This window comes from Pinus tabuliformis, chromosome 9, assembly GCF_031772625.1.
Source record: "Pinus tabuliformis cultivar Carrire ecotype Pingquan chromosome 9, CPIR1, whole genome shotgun sequence".
NCBI classification, from domain to species: Eukaryota; Viridiplantae; Streptophyta; class Pinopsida; order Pinales; family Pinaceae; genus Pinus; species Pinus tabuliformis.
The window spans coordinates 1,045,827,301-1,045,855,089 of record NC_142307.1 but is presented as its reverse complement, the minus strand read 5'-3'; the positions used below and the strand labels follow the sequence as shown (position 1 = coordinate 1,045,855,089).

The 27,789-nt window shown below is 47.2% G+C and overlaps 1 non-coding gene and 2 pseudogenes across 1 annotated transcript; 1 reads left to right on the top strand and 2 right to left on the bottom strand.

Moving 5' to 3' along the window:
- Positions 1 to 3,474: 3,474 nt before the first annotated feature.
- LOC149152279 (sucrose synthase 4-like) overlaps positions 3,475 to 27,789 on the top strand; it is a 99,698-nt pseudogene continuing 75,383 nt past the window's right edge.
- LOC149152283 (25S ribosomal RNA) lies at positions 23,493 to 25,356 on the bottom strand (annotated as a pseudogene).
- LOC149152282 (5.8S ribosomal RNA) lies at positions 25,626 to 25,779 on the bottom strand. Its single transcript, XR_016263901.1, has one exon. It is a non-coding gene; the product is annotated as a 5.8S ribosomal RNA (ribosomal RNA).

The window sequence follows — 27,789 nt, the reverse complement described above, 5'->3', positions numbered from 1 at the left end:
AGTCTAGACACATGTATTTTACCTTCATAGAAGTAATGGCATCTCTGTCAGTAGTTTTCATGCTCTCCTTTGCGTCAGTAGGACTAGCCGGTAGAATTAGGGTTTGCTAGGGTTTGCGTTTCTTTTTGGCTTTCAGTTTCTTTCCGCAAGTAGATTAACTTCCTTTGAGTTAGCTTTCATTCATTAGTTAAAAAGCTTCTTCTAAGAGCTCATAGAAGTTGGCTTAAGCCCCTAGCGGACTTGTGCTAGCTGACCAAGTGACAGCTGCGGAAAGAGCTAGTACTTGTGCATACAACACTGTCGCTTCCAAGTTTGTTACGAACTACCGGGTTGATAAAATTAAAGAAGGGAGTTCCAGGAGTTGTAGCATTATTGCTACAATACTAGATCTCACCACCCTTTTTAGCACCGCTGCCAGGGAAGTGTCAGAGTATTGGTGATTGCTGCTTTTCTTCTATTTTCCACTACAACCTTCTGCTAAGTAGTTTATTTCATTTCATTTCCGCAAAAGTAGAGTATGCATTTCCCACTTTCATAGATTATCATTTCAATTCCACAATTTCATTTCTGCAAGCGTAGATTAGCATTTCAATTCCGCAAGCGTAGACTAGCATTTCATTTCTACAATTTCATTTTCACAAAATAGATTAGTCATTTCCTGCTTTCATTTCAATTCCGCATTTTCATTTCAGCAAGATAGTTAGTTGTAGTTCAATCTATTTTAGTTTTTGCAGGTACAAGTAGAAAACAGAAAAAAACAACCAAAAAGATTTCCTTTCATGCCTTGTAGGAGTAGAGATAATTTAGAAAAATATTTGCACAACACCCCCCACTGCTTCACACAACCAACCTTATCTCTTCTTCGATGGCTATGATTAAGAAGAAGCCCTAGGTGGACATCAAGGCATCTTTAAAGAACCTCTAGGGGAGAAGAAGAAGAAAACATTCCTCTGGAGCAAATGGCTACAAGTAGAAATGTTGGGAGCAGTGCCTTGTCCAAAAATGAATTTGAAAATCAGATGGAAGATTTCAAGAGTGATATGAGGCAGTTCCTTGCCATGCAACTGGATACCTGGCGGATCCAAAAGAAGCAAGAAGAAGCCAAGAGGGCTTTGGCCATTTTTTGTCCTAGGTGCACTAGAAAGCATCCTAGGAACGAATGTCCATTGTACTCCATAGAAGTATTTTTTGTCTGTGAAGAATACCATCCTACAGATCAGTGCCCTTCCTTACCCAGAATCAAAGCTGCATATCAGAGAGCCAAAGGAGCCACTGAATCACTCTATTATATGAACCAAAGGAGGCCACATGGACCTAGATCTTACTAGCAGGAACTGCAAGGGACACCCAATACCTATTATGACCCCTATCAAGCCACTTTCATGCCTTCTTGGGGTCCCCCTGCTCATCCTTTCTGGTTCACACCTCCTCCTTGTTCCTTCACAGATCCATATTATGCCCAGCCAGTTACTCATTCGTTTCACTCTTATGCTCAGCCATAGCCTCAGTGGAATGCACCTCATCAGGGGTGGAGGCCCCAATACAACACTCCTCCCGCTTCTTTTCCTCCACCACCTGCTCGTCCACAACCATCGCCTCCTTCTCCACTAAGGCAACCCCAAATGCCTACCCAACCATAACCCCATCCACATCCATCTCAAATATACACCCCCACTCAGCTACCCATACCACCATTTCCAAATCCACACATTGGAGTAGCTCAACTCCATTACAATGCTGAGGCACAACATGTCCAAATGACTCCTCTTGAGCTCAACGATCTTCACCATAGCTCAAGAAGAGTGTTGCAAAGCAGAGATTATATTGACAAAATTGAAGGACCAAAGGCAAAAGAAGATTCAAAAGAGGAGATCAAAGAACCATGGGCTACACTTGAAGAATAGAAGAGATCAGAATCAGAGATCGAGAAAGCTCCCTCATGGTTACCATCAAACCCTCCATGTAGTCAAGAGAAAAGTCAGCAAAAAGAGGAAGATATGAAGGTCATGATAGAAGAAGATATGGAGAATGATCCAGATCACCAAAAGGACCAAGGATATCAAAGCTATATTAAGACATGGTTCCAGACAGTCACTAAGTTGCAGCAGTACTCTCTTCCTCAGCTATGTTTGATCCCTTCAAAGTCAAATCATTTGGTCTCTGAGATCTGGATCGTTGTCAAAGCATGCATTTCAAGCCACCACATCATTTTATCTCTAATCTCGATGTGCACCTAGCTCCATTGGAAGTATTCTTATACTTGAAAAGAATTTTGTTTTTCAAGTAGGATAGGGTAGAAAAAAATGAAAATGAAAATAAGATGAAAATAAAAATCTAAGGTGAAAACCTCCTCAGAGGCGCCTTAGATTGGCTCATTTATTGAAAACCTCCATGAGGCGGTCAATGGGTTGGAAAAAAAGAGAAAAGAGAATAAGATCTCTGGGTGAAAACCTCCCTTGGAGGCGCCTAGGGCAGGCAATTAGGGTGAAAACGTCCATGAGGCGCCCTAGTTGTTTTTCAAAAAAAAAAAAAAAAGAGAAAAAAAAAAATAAAAATAAACCTAATTTCCATTGGATAATTGTAGGTTGTAAGAAGGACATTGCAGGTCAAGAGGATCACTCAAAGAAAAGACAAAGGAATTTTTGTGCCTTCTACAGGAAGTTTTGTATTTCTACATGAAACATCCTGTAGAACCTTTGGACGAACCAAATTCAATCTTAAAAGGGAATCTAATGGTGGGAATCTGTTGGTTAGGCCTGCAAGCACATCTGTGTCCATCCCTCGCCTTTCTCCATCATTTTTTCCACCTCATTGTGCTTCTTTTATGAAAACTGTGTTTTCTACAGGAAGTTCCTGTAGAAATTACAAGAAGTTAAAAATGGATTGCAAAAAAAGTAGTTTGGCGAACATGGTAGCTTCCTCAAGGGTTCAGAAGTCCTCCTGCACTTTTCAAACTCCTCCTCCATCATCTCCATGCCTGCATCACAGCCAAAGCTCAGTTTTTCTTTCCATGCAAAAACTTGCAGACTGCTTTGAAGAAAAAAATACATAGAACAGAATTTGTTTTTACCCTAACTTGAAAACCATGCATCCATTTGAAAAACTATTTTACGAGGAATTATATAGGGATGATGGAAACATGCCCAAGCAGTTTCAGCCAATTCCGGTGCATGGTTTCCAAGAAATCAGCCTCCATCACCATCAACCATTTTTTCATTTTCTCCATATCCATGCATCCATTTCAAAACCTGTTTCATGGGGAGATGCATATGGGTGATTGTAGCCTACCCAAGCAGTTTCATCCGATTCCGATGCACGGTTTCCGACAAATTGATCTCTGAAATATTCAGCCATTTTCCATTTTTCTCAAAATCTGTGCATCCATTGATCTCAATTTTGCTATGGGAGGTGCATCATGATGATAGGAACATGCTCAGCAAGTTTCAGATCGAGCCGATCTATCGTTCGGGAGAAATGGCGAAAACAAGTTTCAGTCTTGAGAAAATTCAACAGCAGCAGCTTGAGGGTGCAGATATGAACGTGGAAACGAACTCCTACAACTTAGATCCGGCTAGAGGATACCTGCACAAGCAAAATAACCACACATCAGATAGCAAAGAGCTTATAGCACAAAGGATCCATCGTGCAACCACCGAAACAAATGCATGCAGTAGCAGAAAGCACCTCACATCAACCATTTGACTTCAGGTACGTGACTAAAACTTGTTCCTCTATTTCATGAATCTAATATAAGCGCTGCATGAACGAATGAGATGGGGGTTTTCAGCCAGGAAGTTAGCCATATTTGATTCCACTCATCCAGGCAAAAATCACGTAGCATGCATGTATAGTCATTCACGTGGAAGTTGAAAAACACAGGCAGTGGTGGACGTGTTGAACTCCAGCGCACAGGACATCAGATGATTAACAAATAGAAGAAGACATGCAGTTCATAACATCACTGCAGTTTGAAAAATCCAGTGCACATGTTTTTTCCACCTCACCACAAATCAAACAGCAATTAAAGAAGGCTCGGCTGAAACTCACCAACTGTTGTTCATCTGCACTTGCCACATCCTCAACTAAAGTATGCACAAAATGATTAACTAGTAATCCTCCACTAGTTTCTCTACCTGTCTTCAAGATTCTGCTGCGTATCAGGCTCGCTCAGAGGCACAGGGGCACTCTACAGGAAGACGTCCTACAGGAAAGTATAGCAAAGCTGTCCAGAGCAGAAAAGCCCGAGTTTTTCTTCATCAAATTTGGAGCCTGAAGAGAGATATGTAGCACAAGGGAAGAAGATTTTGCAGCCTCATCATTTATTAGATGGACTAACAGAGGTACTGGGAGAGAATGATGAACTTCAAATGCTCAAAGATGGGCTATTTGGAGATGTGTTATGGTCCACACAGGAGGCCATCATTCTTCCACCATGGATTGTTCTTGCAGTACAGCCAAGGCCTGGTGTGTGGGCTTATGTCCATGTCAATGTTGATGAACTTGATGCTGAACAGCTTTCTGTGGCTGAATATTTGGAATTCAAGAAGCACCTTGTGGATGAAAGTGTCAAGGATAAATATGCATCGAAGCTAGACCTTGAGCCCTTCAATGAATCTTTTCCTCGCCCAACACGGCCATTGGTAGTGGAGTTCAATTTCTCAATCAACATTTGTCCTCAATATTATTCCATGATAGAGAAAGCATGCAACCCTTGCTGGATTTCCTTCGAGCACACAGCTACAGAGGCCTGAAGTTGATGCTGAATGAGAGAATACAAAGGTTGTCCAAGCTACGCTCAGTCTTGGTAAAGGCAGAGGAACATCTTAAAAAGTTCCCCAAGAATACACCATATACAGAGTTTGAATACAAATTACAAGAAATGGGATTGGAAAAAGGATGGGGAGACAATGCAGAACATGTCTTGGATATGATTCAGTTGCTCTTGAAGACTCTGCAGGCCCCTGATCCATCAACTTTAGAAACGTTTCTAGGAAGGATTCCTATGGTCTTTAATGTTGTGATTCTTTCACCTCAGGGTTATTTTGGCCAAGCAAATATTTTAGGAATGCCAGATACTGGTGGACAGGTTGTGTATATACTTGATCAAGTTCGTGCATTGGAGAATGAATGTTGATGAGAACAAAACATCAAGGATTGGACATCAAACCTGAAATTATTGTGGTGAATCGGTTGATTCCTGAGGCCTATGGTACAACATGCAATCAACAAATTGAAAAAATCCACAGGAAAAGCAAGAGGAAAAGCAAGAAAGAAAAAGAAGGAAGAAACAGAGAGAAAAAAAAAAAAACAAGTTTAATCCCTGGAAATTGTTGCAGGTTGCAGGAACACCATGTGGAAAGGGGGCCTCCCAACAGAAGCAGAAGGGTCCCTACCAAGTTCCCAGGCATCCTCACATCCATCCCCTCCATGAACACTCATTTTTTTAGGGTTCGGACACAATCTAATCATGGTTCAACCTTCTACAGGAAGCTACACGACTTTCTACAGGAAGTTCTGTATTTCTACCAGAAACATCCTGTAGAGCCTTTGGGCAGGCCAGAATCGATTATGGAGAGGGATTTGAAGCTTGAAGTCTGTTGAGGAGGCTTGCAACCACTCTTTTCTTCCATCCTCCACTAGTTTCATCTCTTTTCACTACCATTGCCACCATCTGATTGAATATACTTGCACAATCATACCAAAGCTGAGAATTCTCTAGGAAAAGGAGCAGGCAGTGGGAAGAAGCAAAGAGAAAAGCATGGTTTCATGATAAAGAAGAGGACATCACTTCAGAAGCTTGGCACGACAGGGAGGCAACCAGGGCCATCAAAGATGAGGAGATAGATTGGTTGCTCAGACGATGAGCAACACTTTCAGTAGGGGGGTGATGATGAGCCCCAGAAATGGATAATTATTTGGGCTCATTCAACCTCCTAATTCGACTTAATCCACCATTCTCATTAGTTTATTGCATGTTTTTGATTATATTTATGCTAATAGAGTGAATTGGGTTAGTCATTATTCCAACAAGTCTAATGTGTGCTTTGTGTAGCCTTTTTGGTCAATTTGGAGAAAAAATTGAAGGTTTTAATGAGCACTTGGAAACCAAATTCGTGGGAGAACAAGGGAGAGAATTTGTAGGAAGGTGTCCCCTTCATTTATGGGCCCTTACCTCGAATTCTCCACCATCAGCTCGGAATTCAAGGGCCACCAAATCAATTAGCACAAGGGCAGCCAAGCAAGTCAAGTAGGATTGTTGTTAACTACAAGTTTTGGGCAGCAGAGTCCCTAAAGTTTAGGAGGACTGTTGGGGTCCTCAATTTGTATAAATAAGAAGGCTTAGGGCCTCATTTTGGTTAGCCAATAGTTAGTCACTTTATAGTCAATTTGTAGTCATTTTGTAGTTCAATTTTTAGGCAGTAGTTTAGCTTTGCTTTCAACACATTTTCAAGCTTTCCCTTGTGGACAGTTTTTGGAATGTAACATTTCTTTTGATCAATAAAGATGAATCCAGATTTGCACCAGCACTAAATCTCTCTTAGGAGGCTATAGCTCTTGGGGTTGGGCCCATCTCAAGTGCCCAGTACCTCCTTTGTTTACTTTCATGTGTCTTTGCTGTGTTCTTAGAATAAAATCTGCTATTTAGATTTAAATCTTGTTTTGTTATTGAGGTTGTTTTTGATGAGTAAAATAGCTTTTCATGCTCAGATTTAGTTGATAGGTTGTTAACATAAAAAGCTTCAAGAAAAGGGCCATCAAACATCTATTGTTTCACCTTTCCCTCAGTGGGATCAGGAGTTGTGACTAGGATGACTTCGCTGCCCACAAAAACACTGATTTTTCTTTGCCATGCAATCACTAGTGTTTGATTTTCATGTGTAGAAGTTGGTTACAAGCTCAGACTTTCGTTTTCTTAGTTGCATGAGTTAAAATGCATGGTTTCATTGCAGGTCACACTTCTGTTCATTCTCTTTACTGGCAGCTAGCATATTAGGTCAACGTAACTAGGTCTTTGAATTTACAAGTCTTTGTTTGTTCAGTTTGAAAAACCACTTGCAGAGTACCTATTACCCATCCTTACTTGCACATACTCCATCCAACCTACCTATTTCATCCTTCACTTAGAACCCCTACCTTACATTTTCCTCATTCGCTTACTTTTCCATGATTCTCATCTTCTTGTGCAAGATCGTTTCATCCCTCCTTGAACAAATCTCACCATTTGCGCCACTCTTCGACTCCATCCTCCAAGTCTTGAACTCCCCTACACCCCTATTTCACCTCCATACTCGTTCCTCCACCTTTTTCCCTCCATCCATTCTCCAAAATCCTCTTTTTAGAACATCCTATAGAAAAATTACAGAACATCCTGTAGAAATTCCTGAACATCCTGTAGAACCCCTGCAGACTTCCTGTAGAAGCTCACGAATGAGGTTTCTTGATAGCCAAACTATATGAAACTCTCTAGAAGGGTGTTAGGGACTCCTTAGACCCTCTCTGAACCTTCTCAACCTTTTCCAAGCATTTCTCCTCCTTGATCCACCTCTTCACAGTAAAAAAATAGTTAAAAGCACATGCATGATAACTCTAACAACTTATTCAAAAATACAAAAAGATGTTTTCTTCAGATAGAGGTAGTCTAGACACATGTATTTGACCTTCATAGAAGTAATGGCATCTCTGTCAGTAGTTTGCATGCTCTCCTTTGCATCAGTAGGACTAGCCGGTAGAATTAGGGTTTTCTAGGGTTTGTGTTTCTTTTTGGCTTTCAGTTTCTTTCCGCAAGTAGATTAGCTTCCTTTGAGTTAGCTTTCATTCATCAGTTAAAAAGCTTCTTCTAAGAGCTCATAGAAGTTGGCTTAAGCCCCTAGCAGACTTGTGCCAGCTGACCAAGTGACAGTTGCGGCAAGAGCTAGTACTTGTGCATATAGCACCGTCGCTTCCAAGTTTGTTACGAACTACCAGGTTGATAAAATTAAAGAAGGGAGTTCCAGGAGTTGTAGCATTATTGCTGCAATACTGGAGCCCACCACCTAGCCAATTAAGGCTAGGAGCATGCCACAAACAAAAGGGACGGAAGGGCAGGTGCACACCGAGTAAGCGGACCGACCTTTACAACCCAAGATCCAACTATAAGCTTTTTAATTACAACAACTTAAATATACGCTATTGGATTTGGAATTACCATGGCTGCTGGCAACAGAATTTCCATCTAATGGATCCTCGTTAAGGGATTTAGATTGTACTCATTCCAATTACCAGACTTGATGAGCCCATTATTGTTATTTATTCTCAGTTTCTCCCCATGACAGGATTGGGTAATTTGCATGCATGCTGCCTTCCTTGGATGTGGTAGCTGTTTCCCAGGCTCCCTCTCCGGAATCGAACCCTAATTCTCCATCACCCATCACCACCATGGTATGCCTCTATCCTACCATTGAAATTTGATAGGGTAGAAATTTGAATGAAGCATCGCCAACACAAGGGTTGTGCGATCCGTCGAGTTATCATGATTCACTGGAGAAGCGGGCAAGCCCGTGCCGGCCTTTTATCTAAAAAATGCATCCCTTCCAAAGAGTCGGGACTTGGTGCAGGTATTAGCTCTAGAATTACTACAATTATCTGAGTAGTATGGTACCCTCAAAAAAACTATAACCGATTTAATGAGCCATCCACAGTTTCACAGTCTGAATTAGTTCATACTTAGACATGTATGGCTTAATCTTTGAGACAAGCATATGACTACTGGCAGGATCAACCAAGTAGCACCCTCCCACTTCAAAGGGCATTCTGGGTGCTCTCTTACCAAGAGCCAACCTGAACACCCATAAAGTCAAAGAGATGTCAAAATATCATGTAAAACTTTTATGCCTTGCACCTCTTGCATCCCAAGAAGGAAGCACACGCAACATGCCAAGGACATGGCAGACAAATGGGTATACATGCCGAGCCACAATGCATCAAGGTCACTCCAGAGTTTGTAACCACACCCTAACCAACAAGAAAACGAGTGATCACTCACCCACTCCCTTAGAAATGCCTCCACGCCCCGCACTGAGGCCACCTAGGAGTCCACCCAGACAGCAGCAACGGTGGACCTTAATCTCTCATTCATTTGCGGCAGCCTCGATGCAAAGGAAACAAATGGAGAATGACCAACCATGCAACCTCTATATTATAAATGAGCCCCAACTCTCCTTGCCCCACACCGAAGCCACCTAGGAATCCACCTAGACAATAGCAACGCTGGACCTCGATCTCCCAATCACCTGTGGCAGCCTCGATGTGAAGGAAAAGGAAGGAAATAAAAAGAGGATGACCGATCAAAAATCCTACCATATAGAGGCCATACAAAACTCCCCGCCCCACACCAATGCCACATAGGAATCCACTCGGACAACAGCAATAGTGGACCTCGATCGGATGATCACCTGCGGTATCCTAGACACAAAGGCAAGGGAAGGAAATAATACAAGACAAACCGAGCCCGCAACCTTAGAAATTTCCCCCAACCCTCCCCTCCCTACACAGAGGCCACCTGGGAGTCCACCCGGACAGCAGCAACAATGGACCTCAATCACATGATCGCCTGCAGTAGCCTCAATGCAAAGGAAACAGAAGGAAATAAAACAAGACCAACCAAGCCCACAAAATCTCTTAGAAATGCCCCCCGACCATCCCCACCGCAGACCGAGGCCAACTAGGAGTCACCCTTTATAGCAGCAATGGTGGACCTCGATCACTTGACCGCCTATGGCAACCACATTGTAAACGCAAAGGAAGGAAATAAATGCAAATCAAGAGGCTCGCTACACAATAAAAGAACATATCCAAACAGGAGGAGGGATCAGGCAACTCCACACCACACACACCCTACGTATAGACAACCTAGGAGATTTCCCATAGCTTTACCAACTGGACAATGAATAATTTTCCCCTACGGCCACCTCCACATAAAGGAGGGAGGTCAAAGTGTTCCACCTCAAAATCCTTCTTCCAAATAGCCCCCACCATTGACGTAGCAAGCCTCCTCCCCATTGGACCATAACTGCATATACAATTGAAACAGCAAATGCCCCCCAACCCTCCCCTCCCTACACAAAGGCCACCTAGGAGTCCACCTGGATAGCAGCAATGATGGACCTCGATCGCATTATCGCTTGTGGTAGCCTCAATGCAAAGGAAATGGAAGGAAATAAAACAAGACCAACTGAGTCCACAACCTCTCTTAGAAATGCCCCCTGACTCTCCCCACTGCGCATCGAGGCCACCTAGGAGTCCACCCATATAGCAGCAACGATGGACCTCGATCACTTGACCGCCTGCGGCAACCATGATGCAAAGGAAAAGGAAGGAAATAAATGCAAATCAAGAGGCTCGCTACACAATACTAGAACATATCGAACAGGAGGAGGGATCAGGCAGCTTCGCACCCCACGCACCCTACATACAGGCAACCTAGGAGATTGCCCACAGCTTTAGCAACTGGACAATGAATAATTTTCACCTATGGCCACCTCCACACAAAGGAGGGAGGTCGAAGCGTTCCACCTCGAAATCCTTCTTCTAGATAGCCCCCACCATCAACGTAGCAAGCCTCGTCCCCATTGGACGATGAGCACATACAAAATTGAAACAACAAATGCCCATAAACATTGTGACTTAAGATTTCCAACTGCAAAAGCCTGCCACGCAAGCAAGATGCAATGAAAAAGCTAACCACTCAATCAAACATATTGGCCGACACATCTATCAAAAACTCAAAGCCAACGCAACCACAAACGATGTGCACTTTGAGAGGAATGCCAACCCTTAACCTTACAATAAGGAGAGCCTCACATTGCCCGATGGAAAAAGCAAGCAAGAGGGATGGTAGGTGGTCTACAACCAAAACCCTTCCACATCCCTCTTAAATGTATGCATCTCAACCACCAATGCCAACATAGAAAGAGTACAAGCACAAGAAATCAGCATGATAAATAGCCGAACAATGAAGAGGCTAGCCGTCATAGGGAGCCACACCACAACAACCCATACAACTTCGAGAACATAGAGCAGAAGGGGAATTGTTCACATATGCCTCCTGGCACAAGCATGGCCAACATTATCGCTCATGTGCTATCAAGTGGGTATGGAGAGAATATGAAAATTGGCCACCCTACAAACGACCCAAGGCCATTCTTGAGGAAAACCTGAAAAACCAACTCAATTACCAACCCACCTTTCACACGAAAAGAAAAACCCTCCCCACCAAATAGGGAGGAGGTGAACAATATAATGAGGAGCCAATTTCAATGGAGCCACACATGGTTTCCCAGCTCAATAAAAATTTTCTATTCGCAATAACCGAGGGGCACGATAGCGAAATAAGCACGACGAAGTTTTGGGGCTTCCATCTAGGACCACAACAATGAAGGCTCAAAGGAGTGCCAAGAAAACTTTTAACATTTTTATCATTTGGATGGGAAAGAGGGATAGGGATGAGCATGGCCAACATTACCACTCATGTGATACTGAGTGGGGATGGAGAGAAGATTAAAATCGGCCACCCTACAAATGACCCAAGGCCATCGTTCAGGCAAACCTGACAAAAAAACTCAATTACCAACCAACCTTTCACATGGAAATAAAACCTATCACTTGTATCATTTGGATGGGCACGAGGGACCAGGACAAGAGAGGGAGACAAACCACAACAACCCATACAACTCCAAGAACTTAGAGAGCAAAAAGGGAATTGTTCACATATGCCTTCCGGGACGAGCATGGCGAACATTACCACTCATGTGCTACCGAGTGGGGAGGGAGAGAAGATGAAAATCAGCCACCCTACAAACGACCCAAGGCCATCGTTCAGGCAAACCCAAAAACACAACTCAATTACCAACACAACTTTCACACGAAAAGAAATCCTGTCACTTATATCATTTGGAGGGGCACGAGGGGACCAGGACGAGCCAGGGAGCCACACCACAACAACCCATACAACTCCAAGAACATAGAGAGCAAAAGGGGAATTGTTCACATATGCCTCCCGGAATGAGCATGGACAAAATTACCCCTCGTGTGCTACCGAGTGGGGATGGAGAGAAGATGAAAAGCGGCCACCCTACAATCGACCCAAGGCCATCATTCAGGCAAACCTGAAAACATAGCTCGATTACCAACCCACCTTTCACAGGGAAAGAAAACATGTCACGGGTATCATTTGGAGGTGAACGAGGGAACCAAGATGAGCTAGGGAGCCGCACCACAACAACCCATACAACTCCAAGAACTTAGAGAGCAGAAGGGGAATTGTTCACATATGCCTCCTGGGATGAGCATGGCCAATATTACCGCTCATGTGCTACTGAGTGGGGATGGAGAGAATATGAAAATCATCCACCCTACGAATGACCCAAGGCCATCATTTAGGCAAACCCAAAAACACAACATGATTACCAACCCACCTTTCACACGGAAAGAAAACCTATCACTGGTATCATTTGGAGGGGCACGAGGGGACCAGGACGAGCCAGGGAGCCACACCACAACAACCCATACAACTCCAAGAACTTAGAGCACATGGGGAATTGTTCACATATGCCTCCCGGGACAAGCATGGCCAAAATTACCACTCATGTACTACCGAGTGGGGATGGAGAGAAGATGAAAATCGGCCACCCTACAAATGACCCAAGACCATCGTTCAGGCAAGCCCAAAAAAACAACTCAATTACCAACCCACCTTTCACATGGAAAGAAAACTTGGCACTCATATCATTTGGATGGGCAAGAGGGGACCAAGACAAGCCTGAGAGCCACACCACAACAGCCCATACAACTCCCCAAGAAGTTAGAGAGTAGAAGGGGATTTGTTCACATATGCCTCCTGGGACGAGCATGGCCAACTTTACATCTCATGTGCTACCAAGTGGGGATAGAGAGAAGATTAAAATCAGCTACCCTACAAACGAACCAAGGCCATCCTTCAAGCAAACCCGAAATAACAACTCAATTACCAAACCACCTTTCACACGTAAAGAAAACCTATCACTTGTAGCATTTGGATGGGCACGAGAGAATAGGACGAGCCTGGGAGCCAAACCACAACAACCCATACAACTCCAAGAACTTGGAGAGTAGAAGGGGAATTTTTCACATATGCCTCCTAGGACAAACATGGCCAACATGTCCGCTCATGTGCTACTGAGTGGGGATGGAGAGAAGATGAAAATCGGCCACCCTACAAATGACCCAATGGCATCCTTTAGGCAAACCTGAAGAAAAAAAAAAAAACTCAATTACCAATCCACCTTTCACACGAAAAGAAAACCTGTCACTTATATCATTTGGATGGGCATGAGGGGACTAGGACGAGCCAGGGAGCCACACCACAACAACCCATACAACTCTAATAACATAGAGAGTAGAAGGGGAATTGTTCACATATGCCTCGCCAGATGAGCATGGCCAACATTACCGCTCATGTGCTACCAAGTGGGGATGGAGAGAAGATGAAAATCGGCCACCCTACAAATGACCCAAGGCCATCCTTCAGGAAAACCTGAAAACACAACTCAATTACCAACCCACCTTTCACACGAAAAGGAAACCTGTCACTTGTATCATTTGGATGGGCATGAGGGGACCAAGATGAGCCAGGGAGCCACACCACAACAACCCATACAACTCCAAGAACTTGGAGAGCAAAAGGGGAATTGTTCACATATGCCTCCTGGGACGAGCATGGCCAACATTACTGCTCATGTGCTACCATGTGGGGATGGAGAGAAAATGAAAATCAACAACCCTACAAATGACCCAAGGCCATTCTTCAAGCAAACTCGAAAAAACAACTCAATTACCAACCCACCTTTCACACGAAAAGCCGACCGAGGAACCAAGGTGAGCATGGCCAACATTACCGCTCATGTGCTACCGAGTGGGGATGGAGATTAGATGAGAATTAGCCACCCTACAAATGATCCAAGGCCATCCTTTAGGTAGAACCAAACAAACATCTCAATTACCAGCCCACTTTTCACATGAAAAGAAAGAACCGAACGAGTTTACATGGGTGCCCTCACACGACCCGACCCGACCGAATTGAATGAATTTTCATGGGTGCCCTCACATGAGACGACACTACCCAACCTAACCTGACCCGAAGGGACATGACACGATAGAGTTTACATGGGCGCCCACACACAAATGAAAAGAAGGCACAAGGGAAGGCTGGGCAAAAGAGCTACACAAACATGCACAAAGCCCACCCCCGGTCACAACTTAGTAGTTTTTATACAAGCTCGTGTGCCCAGGAACACCCTCACACTGAAGGACCTTCCCAAATGAGTTTACATGGTCGCCCTCAAATGAAACACCTGAACGAGTTGACACGGATGCCCTCAAACAACCTACCCGAACGAGTTTATATGGGCACCCACATGACCGTAAGGGACATGGGAGAGCCAGGCAAACGAGCGACACGAACATGCACAAAGCCAACCTTGGGTCACAACTTAACATTTTTGATATGGACTCATTCACCCGCACGCACCCTCGCCCGACCCGCCCGAACGAGTTTACATGGACGCCCTCAAACGACCCGCCTGAACGAGTTGACACGGACGCCCTCAAACGACCCGCCCGAACGCATTTACATGGGCGCCCACATGACCAAAACGAAGGGAGAAGGGAGTGCTAGGAAAACGAGCTGCATGAATGTGCATAAAGACAACCTCGGGTCAAAACTTAGAATTTTTGATACGGGCTCGTTCGCTCGTGTGCGCCCTCGCCTGACCTGCCCGAACAAGCTTACACCGACGCCCTCGCCCGACAAGCCCGAACGACCCGACCGAATGAGTTGACATAGATGCCCTCAAATGACCCGCTCGAATGAGTTTTCATGGGCGCTCACATGACCGTAATAAAGGGACAAGGGAGAGCCGGGAAAATGAGCTGCACAAATGTGCACAAAGCTAACCTCAGGTCACAACTTAGCATTTTGGATACGGGCTCATTTTCCCGGGCGCGCCCTCACCCGACCTACTCGAACGAGTTGACACGGATGCCCTCAAACAACTTGCCCGAACGAATTTACATGGGCACCCAAGCGACCGAAACGAAGGGACAAGGGAGAGTCGGGAAAATGGGCTTCACAAATGTGCACAAAGCCAACCCCGGGTCACAACTTAGCATTTTTTATACGGGTTCATTCACCCGGGCATGCCCTCGCCCGACCTGCCCAAACGAGTTGACACGGATGCCCTCAAACAACCCACCTGAATGAATTTACATGGGTGCCCACATGACTGTAATGAAGGGACAAGGGAGAGCCAGGAAAATGAGCTGCACGAATGTGCACAAAGCCAACCTTGGGTCACAACTTAGCATTTTTTATACAGCTCATTCGCTTGGGCGCGTCCTCGCCCAACCCGCCTAAACGAGTTCACACGGACACCATTGCACAACCTGCCCAAAAGACCAACCTGAATGAGTTGACACGGACGCCCTCAAACAACCTACCCGAACGAGTTTACATGGGCACCCACACGACTGAAACGAAGGGACAAGGGAGAGCCAGGAAAATGAGCTGCATGAACGTGCACAAAGCAAACCACAGGTCACAACTTAGCATTTTTGATATGGGCTCGTTCACCCAGGCATGCCCTCACCCGACCCACCTGAATGAGTTCACAAGGACACCCTCGGCTAACCCGCCCCAACAACTCGCCCGAATGAGTTGACACGGACGCCCTAAAACAACCCACGCAAACGAATTTACATGGGCGCCCACATGATTGAAATGAAGAGACAAGGGAGAACCAGGCAAATGAGCTGCATGAACGTGCACAAAGCCAACCTCGGGTCACAACTTAGCATTTTTTATACGGTGTCATTTTCCCAGGCGCGCCCTCACCCGACACACCCGAATGAGTTCACACGGACGCACTCACTCGACCCTCTCGCATGATTTTCGATGGACGCCCTTACCTGACTCGCCCGAATGAGTTGACACGGACACCCTAAAACGACCCGCCCGAATGATTTTACATGGGCGCCCACACGAGCAAAACGAAGGGACAAGGAAGAGCCATGCAAATGAGCTACACGAATGTGCACAAAGCCAATCTCGGGTCACAACTTAGCATTTTTTATACGGGCTCATTTGCCTGGGTGGGCCCTCGCCCGACCCACCTAAATGAGTTCACACAGACGCACTCGCATGACCCGCCTGAACGAGTTGACATAGACACCCTCAAATGACCCACCTGAATGAATTTACATGGGCGCCCACATGACCGAAATGGAGGGACAAGGGAGAGCCAGGAAAATGAGCTACACGAACATGCACAAAGACAACCTTGGGTCACAACTTAGCATTTTTGATATAGGCTCATTCGCCCAGGTGCGCCCTCGCCCGACCCACCTGAACGAGTTCACACGGATGCCCTCGCCCGACCCACCTGGACGAGTTCACATAGATGCCCTCGCCTGACCTGCTTGAATGAGTTGACATGGACACCCTTGAACGAAACGTCCAAACGAGTTTACATGGGCACCCACACGACTGAAACGAAGGGACAAGGGAGAGCCAAGAAAATGAGCTGCACGAACATGCACAAATCCAACCTCGGGTCACAACTAAGCATTTTTTCTATGGGCTCGATCGCTCAGGCGTGCCCTCACCCCACCCGCCCAAATGAGTTCACATAGATGCCCTCGCCCGACCTACCTGAACGAGTTGACACGGACGCCCTCAAAGGACCCACCTGAATGATTTTACATGGGTGCCCACACGACCAAAATGAAGGGACAAGGGAGAGCTGGGAAAATTAGCTGCACGAACGAGCACAAATCCAACCTTGGGTCACAACTTAGCATTTTTGACACAGGCTCGTTTTCCTAGGCATGGCCCCGCCCAACCCACCCTAACGAGTTCACACAGACGACCTCGCCCGAACGAGTTCACATGGATGCCCTCACTCGACCCACCCGAAAGAGTTGACACGGACGCCCTCAAATGACTCGCCCGAACGAGTTTACATGGGTTCCCACACGACCAAAATGAAGGGATAAGGGAGAGCTAGGCAAACGAGTTGCATGAACATGCACAAAGCCAACCTCAGGTCACAACTTAGCATTTTTTATACGGGCTCATTTTCCTGGGTGCACCCTTGCCTGACCCACCCGAACGAGCTCACATGGACGCCCTCGCTCAACCCCCCCGAACGAGTTCACACGGTCACCCTCGCCCAACCCACCCAAATAAGTTAACACAAACGCCCTCAAATAACCAGCTCAAACGAGTTTACATGGCTGCACACATGACCGAAACAAAGGGACAAGGGAGAGCCGAGAAAACGAGCTACACGAACGTGCACAAAGACAACCTTAGGTCACAACTTATCATTTTTTATATGGGCTTGCTCGCCCAAGCGCACCCTCCCCCGACTCGCCCAAACTAGTTCACACGGATGCCCTCGCCCGACCCGCCCAAATGAGTTCACATGGATGCCCTCACCCTACCCGACTGAACGAGTTCACACAGATGCCCTCGCCCGACCCGCCCGAAGGAGTTCACACAGATGCCCTCAAATGACCCACCCGGATGAGTTTACATGGGCGCCCACACGACCGAAACGAAAGGATGAGGGAGAGTCGGGCAAACAAGCTGCACGAACATGCACAAAGCCAACCATGGGTCACAAGCATTTTTAAGACAAGCTCATTTGCCTGGGCACGCCATCGCCTGAATGAGTTCACACAGACGCCGTCACCTGACCCGCCCGAACGAGTTCACACAGATGCCCTCACCCGACCCGCCTAAACAAGTTCACACGGACGCCATCAACCGGCCCACCCAAACGAGTTTACATGGGTGCCCACACGATTGAAATGAAGGGACAAGGGAGATCCGGGAAAACAAGCTGCACCAACGTTTAAAAAGCCAACCTCGGGCTACAACTTAGCAATTTTGATATGGGCTCATTCGCCCGGGTGCACCCTCGCCCGACCCACCTGAACGAGTTCACACAAATGCCCTAGCTCGACCCGCCCAAACGAGTTCACATGGATGCCCTCACCCAACCCACCTGAACGAGTTGGCACAGATGCCCTTAAACGACCCACCCAAACGAGTTTACATGGGTGCCCACATGACCAAAATGAAGGGACAAAGGAGAGCTAGGCAAACGAGCTACACGAACATGCACAAAGCCAACCTCGGGTCACAACTTAGCATTTTTGATACGGGCTCATTCACCCGAGCGTGCCCTCACCCAACCCGCCCGAATGAGCTCACACGGATGCCCTCACCCAACCCGCTCGAACGACCTGCCTGAACAAGTTGACACAGACACCCTCAAACAACCTGCCTGAATGAGTTTACATGGGCACCCACATGATCAAAACAAAGGGACAAGGGACAGCCAAGAAAACGAGCTGCATGAACGTGCATAAAGCCAACCTTGGGTCACAACTTAGCATCTTTTATATGGGCTTGTTCGCTCAAGCGTTCCCTTGCCTGACCTGCCTAAATGACTTCACACGAACACCCTCGCCTGACCCACTCAAATGAGTTCACATGGACACCCTTGCCTAACCTGCCCGAACGAGTTCACACAGATGCCCTCACTCGACCGGCCCGAACAAGTTCACACAGACGCCCTCGCCTGACCTGCTCGAAATATTTGACTCGGACACCCTCAAATGACCCACCCAAATGAGTTTACATGGGCACCCACACGACCAAAACGAAGGGACAAGGGAGAGCTAGGAAAATGAGCTACACGAACATGCACAAACATAACCTCAGGTCACAACTTAGCATTTTTGATACAAGCTCATTCGTCCAGGCACACCCTCGCCCGACCCGCCCGAATGAGTTCACATGGATGCCCTCGCCCGACCCTCCCGAACGACCCACCCGAACAAGTTGACACGGACACCCTCTAACAACCCACCCAAATGAATTTACATGGGTGCCCACATGACCGAAACGAAGGGACAAGGGAGAGTTAGGCAAAAGAGCTCCACGAACATGTACAGATCCAATCTTGGGTTACAACTTAGCATTTTTGATACGTGCATGTTCGACCGGGCGCGCCCTTGCCTGACCCGCCCAAATGAGTTCACACGGATGTCCTCGCCCGACTCGCCTGAACGAGGTTGTCATGGATTCCCTCAAATGACCCACCTGAATGAGTTTACATGGGCATCCACATGACCAAAAGGAAGGGACAAGGGGACAGCCAGGCAAACGAGCTGCACGAACGTGCACAAAGCCAACCTCGGGTCACAACTTAGCATTTTTGATATGGGCTCATTCGCCCAGGTGCGCCCTTGCCCAACCCACCCAAACGCTTTCACATGGAGGCCCTCGCCTGACCCGCCGAAACGAGTTGACACGGACACCCTCAAACGACCTGCCCGAACGAATTTACATGGGTGCCCACATGACTGAAATGAAGGGGCAAGGGAGAGCCAGGAAAACGAGCTGCACAAAGCCAACCTCGGGTCACAACTTAGCATTTTTGATATGGGCTCATTCGCACGGGCGCGCCCTCGCCTGACATGCCCGAACGAGTTTACACAGACGCCCTCGCTCAACTCGCCCTAACTAGTTTACAAGAACGCCCTTGCCCGAGCTGCCGAAACAACCAGCCTGAACGAGTTGACAGAGATGCCCTCAAAGGACCCACCCGAACGAGTTTACATCGGTGCCCACACAACTCAAATGAAGGGACAAGGGAGAGGTGGGCAAACGAGCTGCACGAACGTGCATAAAGGCCACCCTGGGTCACAACTTAGCATTTTTGATATGGGCTCATGTGCTCAAGCGTGCCCTCGCCCGACTTTCCCAAACGAGTTTACACGGACGCCCTCACCTGACCCGCCCAAATGAGTTTACACAGACGCCCTTGCCTGACCCGTCTGAATGAGTTTACACAGACGCCCTCGCTTTACATGCTCGAATGAGTTTACACAGATGCCCTCGCCCGACCTGCCAGAACGAGTTTGCATCGACGCCCTCGCCCGACCCGCCCGAACGAGTTTGCACAGATGACCTTGCCTGACCCACACGAACGACTTGCTCGAACGAGTTTACATAGACGCCCTCGCCCGACCCGCCCGAACGAGTTTACACGGATGCCCTCACCCGAATCGCTCGAATGAGTTTACACCGACACCCTCAAATGAACGTGCACAAAGCCCACCATGAATCACAACTTAGCATTTTTGATACGGGCTCGTGTGCCTGGGCATGCACTGAATGACCTGACCAAACGAGTTTACATGAACTCCCTCACATGATCCGCCCGAACGAGTTTACACGAGCACCCTCGAATGACCTGCCTGGACGACCTACCTGAACGAGTTTACACAAACACCCTCGAACGACCCGCCCAAATAAGTTTACATGGATGCCCTCAAATGACCTACCCAAATGAGTTTACACAAACGCCCTCAAACGACCTACCCAAACGAGTTTACACTGACGCCCTCAAACTACCCGCTCGAACGCGTTTCCACGGACACCCTCAAATGACCTGCCCAAATGAGTTTACATGGACGCCCTCAAACGACCTGCCCAAACGAGTATACATGGGTGCCCAGACTACCGAAACGAAGGAACAAGGGATCACTAGGAAAACAAGCTAAACGAACATGCACAAAGCCCATCCCAGGTCACAACTTAGCATTTTTGTTACGGTCTCGTGTGCCCAGGCGCGCCCTCACACTAAATGACACGATCGAACGAGTTTACGCAAGCACCCTCAAACAACCCTCCTAAACAATTTTACATGGAAAACAACCCGCCTGAACGAGTTTACATGGAAAACAGCTTGCCCGAACAAGTTTACATGGTCACCCTCAACTGACCTACCAAAACGAGTTTACATGGGCGCCCTCAAATGACCTGCCCGAACGAGTTTACACGGGCACCCTCAAATGACCCACCCAAAAAAGTTTACATGGTTGCCCTCAAATGACCCACCTGAACAAGTTTACATGGCAAACGACCTTCTCGAACGAGTTTACACGGACGCCCTTAAACGACCCACTCGAACGAGTTTACATGGCAAACGACCCGCCAAAACGAGTGTTTACATAGTAAACGACCCGTGCGAACGAGTTTACATGGGCTCCGACACATGACCAAAATGAAGGCACAAGGGAGAGTCGGGTAAATAGGCAGCACGATCGTGCACAAAGCCCACCCCTGGTCACAACCTAGCATTTTTTATATGGCCACATGTGCCCTAGGTGCCCTCACACAACATGACATGACACAACTCGACCCGACCCAACCCGACCTACCCCAACGCATTTGCACGACCACCCACACCCGACATGTCCCAACCCGCCCGAATGAAATTTGGGGTTTCCATGGGTGCACAACCAAAACGAAATTTGGCATTTCTATGGGTGAACGACCCGAACGAAGGCACGAGGGAGCATCAGGCAAAAGGGCCACACGAACATGCAGAAGACACATGGGTGGTCACGACTTAGCATTTTTCGCACGACCATCTGTGCCCGAGCACCCACACACGGCACAACACAACCCAACCCGCCTAAACGCATTTGCAGGGCACCCACACATGACACGACATGACCCGACCAGAACAAAATTTGGGGTTTCCTTGTATGCACAACCCAAATGAAATTTGGGGTTTCCATGGGTGCGCGACCTAAATGAAGGCACAAGGGAGCATCGTGCAAATAGGTCGCACAAACGTGTAGAAGGCACAAGGGGGGTCATGACTTAGCATTTTTGGCACTTCCACGTGTGCCCGAGCACCCACGCAAGGCACGACCTGACCCGCTCAAACAAAATTTGGGGTTTCCATGGGTGCACGACCCGACCCGCCCGAACAAAATTTGGGGTTTCCATGGGTGCATGACCCGAAAGAAGGCATGACAGAGCGTTGGGCAAATGGGTCGTGCGAACATGGAGAAGGCACACGGGTGGTCACGTCTTAGCATTTTTTGCACGGCCACATGTTCCCGAGCACCGATAAATGGTACAGCATGACCCGACCCAGCTCACCCGAACGCGTTTGCACGAGCACCCACACACGACATGACCCAACCCGCCCTAACGAAATTTGGGGGTTCCATGTGTGCATGACCTGAATGAAATTTGGGGTTTCCATGGGTGCACGACCCGAACGAAGGCCCGAAGGAGCATCGAGAAAATGCGCCGCACGAACGTGTAAAAGAAAAACGGGCACTAATGACTTAGAATTTTTGGCACAACCACGTGTTCCCGGGCATCCACAAACAACACGACATGACCCGACCCACCCTGGGCAAGCTGACCTAACCCACCCAAACGAAATTCGCGTGACCCATTTTCCCTACCTCATGATGCTTACTTGGTCATTTCTTTGTTTCGTGGTGTGCACTTTATGGACGTCCCTCTCTTTAGTGGCCTTGCACCATCGATGTATTTGCGGCCCGCGACTTTCTCCAACATTGAGTGTCGGCCCGTGACAACTCCTCTTTGGAGTTTGATTCTTGACCCTCGTTAATTTTCTCACTGGAAAGGTTGTTGGGTGTTTTGTACACGAAGGTGTGCAACATCGGGGTGGGTTTGTTATTAGTAGTCTATTTTTTGTTTGAAGCCTTCTACAAGGTTGGGGGGTTATTTACCTCTCATTAACGTGCTCCAGACACTGGTCTCATCGTGGCCCCTGTCTTTTCTAGTGGTCAATTTTATGTTGTGATTTATTTGCTTGGTTGTTTGATTGTTGTTTGTTATGTTGTAAAGCTAGAAAGGGTGTTGTGTTGTAATGTATGTGGGTGGGTGTGAAGAGGTGGGATGCTTTTTGATTGGGTGCCTTGTTTGATTTCTTTTTGGTTAGTGGACATCTACTCGGCGTGTTGTTGAGCTTCTCTCTTTTCTTGGGACCTTTGTTTCTTTGGTGTTGTTTTCTTCACTTCTTCCTTTTGCCCCTAGCTTTGTGGAGAAGAGGTGGGATTGTTGTGGATTGGCGTTTGGGAAGGAAAAAAACAATGCGAGTTCCCGAGGTGGCCACCTTAGTCCTTCTCTATTGTCATCCCCTGCATTTCCCCCTTTTTTACGAAGGCACGAGGTTTAGGAAGCTTGTTATCTGTTTGAGCCTCCCTTTGTGAGCTAGTAGCCACGTTTGATATCTCGTGCCTTCATGTTGTTTTCTTCCCTTCTTGCTTTTGGCCCCTAGCTTTACGGAGAAAAGGTGGGATTGTTGTGGATTGGTGTTCAGGAAGGATGAAAAGTAGTGCGAGTTTCGGGGGTGGCCACCCTAGTCCTTCTCGATCGTCATCCCCTGCAGTTCCCCCCTTTTTGTGAAGGCACAAGGTTGGGGAAGCTTGTTCTCTATTTGAGCCTCCCCTTGTGAGCTGGTAGACATGTTTGATATCTCTCTTTATTTCATGTTGTTTTCTTCCCTTCTTCCTTTCAGCCCCTAGCTTTACGGATCCGTTTTGCCGAATTCCCTTACCTACATTGTTCTATTGACCAGAGGTTGTTCACCTTGGAGACCTGATGTGGTTATGTGTACGACCGAGCATGAATGGTACTCGGTCCTCTAGATTTTCAAGGGCCCCAGAGGGCGCACCGAACATCGTAAAACATGCGGTGCTCTTCTAGCTGCTGGACCCTATCTCCGAGTGAACCGATTCCAGGGTGGCAAGCTGTTAAAAAGAAAAGATAACTCTTCCCGAGGCCCCCAATGACGTCTCCAGATTTCCTAACGTTGCTTCCCGCTGCGATGTCTCAGTTCGAGAATATTAACCCAATTCCCTTTCAATTCTTGTGCAGAGTGCACCCTTGATACAAGGCTTCCCCATCTCTTAGGATCGACTAACCCATGTCCAAGTGTTGTTCACATGGAACCTTCCCCACTTCAGTCTTCAAAGTTCTCATTTGAATATTTTCTACTACCACCAAGATCTGCACCGGGGCCCAATCCACCCAAGCTCACGCAGGAGGTTTCTCAACAACCCCCGCATCCTCTTACTCATCGGAGCCAGGCAATTGCTCCGATGGTCAAGTATAGGTTGTGCACTTCAATGCCATCCATTTTCAGGGCTAGTTGATTTAGTAGGTGAGTTGTTACACACTCCTTAGCAGATTTCAACTTCCATGACCACCGTCCTGTTGTCTTAATCAACCAACTCCCTTTGTGGGATCTAGGTTAGCGTGCAATTTAGCATCGTAACTCAACTTTCGGTTCATCCTACATCGCCAGTTCTACTTACCAAAAATGGCCCACTTGGAGCTCTCAATTCCATGACGCGAGTCAATGGAGAAGCTGCACCCTCTTACCTATTTAAAGTTTGAGAATAGTTCGAGGGAGTTATGCCCCCAATGCCTCTAATCATTTGCTTTACCTGATAAAACTCACGCATGAGCTCGAGCTATGCTGAGGGAAACTTCTGAGGAAGCTAGCTACTAGATGGTTCGATTGGTCTTTCTCCCCTATACCCAAGTCAGACAAATGATTTGCACGTCAGTATCACTATGAGCCTCCACCAGAGTTTCCTCTAGCTTTGCCCTGCTCAGGCATAGTTCACCATCTTTCGAGTCCCAATAGGTGTGCTCGCACTCGAACCCTTCGCATAAGCTCAAGGTCGGTCGATGATGCACCCCCCTAGAGAGGGGATCTCTCCTGTCAGCTTCCTTGCGCCTCACAGGCTTTCAAACCCGCCAACTTGCACACATGTTAGACTCCTTGGTCCGTGTTTCAAGACGGGTCGAATGGAAAGCCCGCCAACCAATACCACAAGCACGCAGGTGCACATGGCCAGCCACAAGGGTGCAGGCTTCATTCCTCGACCACCACAATGGAAAACTGACAGGCAGTAATCCACCTGCTCTTGTGACAATGCAATAGGCCGTGTTGGTTTGCACCTCAAGTCGAGCGGCGGACTAGCTTGATCTGTTCCACATTTGACCGAGATGCATCAATAGCCTCCATCTGCTTTCCTCCTGACAATTTCAAGCACTCTTTAACTCTCTTTTCAAATTCCTTTTCATCTTTCCCTCGTGGTACTTGTTTGCTATCGGTCTCTTGCTCGTATTTAGCCTTGGACGGAATTTACCACCCAATTAGGGCTACATTCCCAAACAACCCGACTCGCCGACAATGCCTCATGATGCGGCAGGGTCCCAGCCCGACGAGACTATCTCCCTCTCAGGTGCCCCCTTCCAAGGGAATTGACCCAAGTCCACCGCTAAGGACGCTTCTACAGACTACAATTCAGGTGACACTGCCGCTCGATTTTCATCCTGGGATCTTCTCGATTCGCTCACTGCTACTAGGGGAATCCTTGTAAGTTTCTTTTCCTCCACTTAATTATATGCTTAAACTCAACGGGTGTTCTCACCTGAGCTGAGGTCACAAAGTTGGAGATAAATCTGCCCTACCCAATGGGAGAATAAGAGAGAGCAAAACAAGTTTGAGTGATGCCACACAAAGCCCACATCAGCTAATGCTGACTGCCCATCTAAGGGGACAAGATCACCGCTCGCCGACGTATGTCACGAAACATCGGTTGAGGTATTTCAGCCAAACGCACAAATTGGGCATGGACAACCAGCTCCGCTGCTCCCTAACATATTGCAAGGAGCGTGTTTGAATGGGATGTGATGCCCAGATAGACATGCCCTTGACTGAGGCCTCAGGCACAAATTGCTTTCAAAAACTCGATGATTCATGGGATTCTACAATTCACACTAAGTATCGCATTTCACTACATTCTTCATCGTAACAAGAGTCGAGATATCCGTTGCTGAGAGTTGTTTCCATGTATTATTGAAAAATATGCCACAACACTAAATAGGGGCACCCCACACAACAAATGTAAGGCTAAGGGCCAAAAGGAGGAAAGGAAGAAAAACACATGAAAGAAAGAGAAACAAAGGTGTCTACCCACCTCACAGGAGGAGGCTCAAATAGAGAACAATCTCCCCGAGCCCCACGCCCTTGCAAAAAGGGGGGAAATGCATGGAACAACAATCGAGAAGGACTAGGGTGGCCAGCCCGGGGAGCTTGCACTAATTTTAGTCCTTCCCGAACACCAATCCACAACAATTCCCCTTTTTCTCCATAAAGCTAGGGACCGAAAGGAAGAAGGGGAGAAAATAAGGTGAAAGAAATAGAGATCAAACATGGATATCGGCTCACAAGGGGAGGCTCAAACAAAGCAAAAGCCTCCCAAGCCCTGTGCCTTTGCAAAAATAAGGGAATTGAAGGGGACGACGATAGAGAAGGACTAGGGTGGCCACCCCAGGGGCTCGCACTGCGTTTTGTCCTTCCTAAACACCAATCCACAATAATCCCACCTTTTCTTCGTAAAGCTAGGGGGCAAGACGAAGAAAGGAAGAAAACAACATGAAAGAAATGGATATCAACCGTGGTTACTAGCTCACAAGGGGAGGCCTCAAGCAGAGAACAAGCTTCCCCAACCCCATGCCTTTGCAAAAAGGGGGGAACTACAGGGGACGGTGATTGACAAGGACTAGGGTGGCCACCTTGGTAACTCGCACTACTTTTCGTCCTTCCCAAACACCAATCCACAAAAATACCACCTTTTCTCCATAAAGCTAGGGGCCGAAAGGAAGAAGGGAAGAAAACAACATGAAAGAAAGAGAGATATCAAACGTGTCTAACGGCTCACAAGGGGAGGCTAAAATAGAGAACAAGCTTCCCCAACCCTGTGCCTTCGCAAAAAGGGGGGAACTGCAGGGGACGACGATTGGAAGGAATAAGGTGGCCACCCCTGAAACTCACACTGCTTTTCGTCCTTCCTAAACACCAATCCACAACAATCCCACCTTTTCTGTGTAAAACTAGGGGCCAAAATCAAGAAGGGAAGAAAACAACATGAAAGCAAGAGATATCAAACGTGGCTACCAGCTCACAAGGGGAGGCTCAAACAGAGAAAAAGCTTCCCAAACCCCTCACCTTTGCAAAAAGGGGGGGAACTGCAGGGGACAGTGATCGAGAAGGACTAGGGTGGCCACCTCGAGAACTCGCACTGCTTTTCATCCTTCCTAAACACTAATCCACAGTAATCCCACCTCTTCTCCACAAAGCTAGGGGAAAAAGGGAGAAAGGAAGAAAAATACACCAAAGAAACAAAGATCCCAAGGAAAGAGAGAAGCTCAATAGCACGCCGAGTAGATGTCTGCTAACCAAAAAGAAATCAAACAAGGCACCCAATCAAAAAGCATCCCACCTCTTCACACCCTCCCACATACATTACAACACAACACCCTTTCTAGCTTTACAACATAACAAACAACAATCAAACAACCAAGCAAATAAAATCACAACCTAAACTCAAGCACTAGAAAAGACAAGGGCCGCAATGAGAGACCAGTGTCTGGAGGACGTTACTGAGAGGTAAACCATCCCCCAACCTCACACAAGGCTTCAAACGACAAATAGACTACTAATAACAAACCCACCCTGATGTTGCACCCCTCCGTGTACAAAACAACCAACAGCCTTTCCAGCGAGAAAGTCAATAGGGGTCAAAAATAAAACTCCACAGAGTAGTTGTCATAGGTTGAAACTCAATGCTAGAGAAAGCTACGGGCCACAAATACATCGATGGTGCAAGGCCACTAAAGAGAGGTACATCTGCAAAGTGCACACCACGAAACAAAGAAATGACCAAGTCCCATAAAAAACCCACAATCCAAACGGAGGAACAAAGTCACAACCCGCTACTTCTTTTTACCTTAGAAGGGGAGTGGCTCATGAGAGGATGAGGAATTCCCTCAATGGCAAAGGCACAAGATAA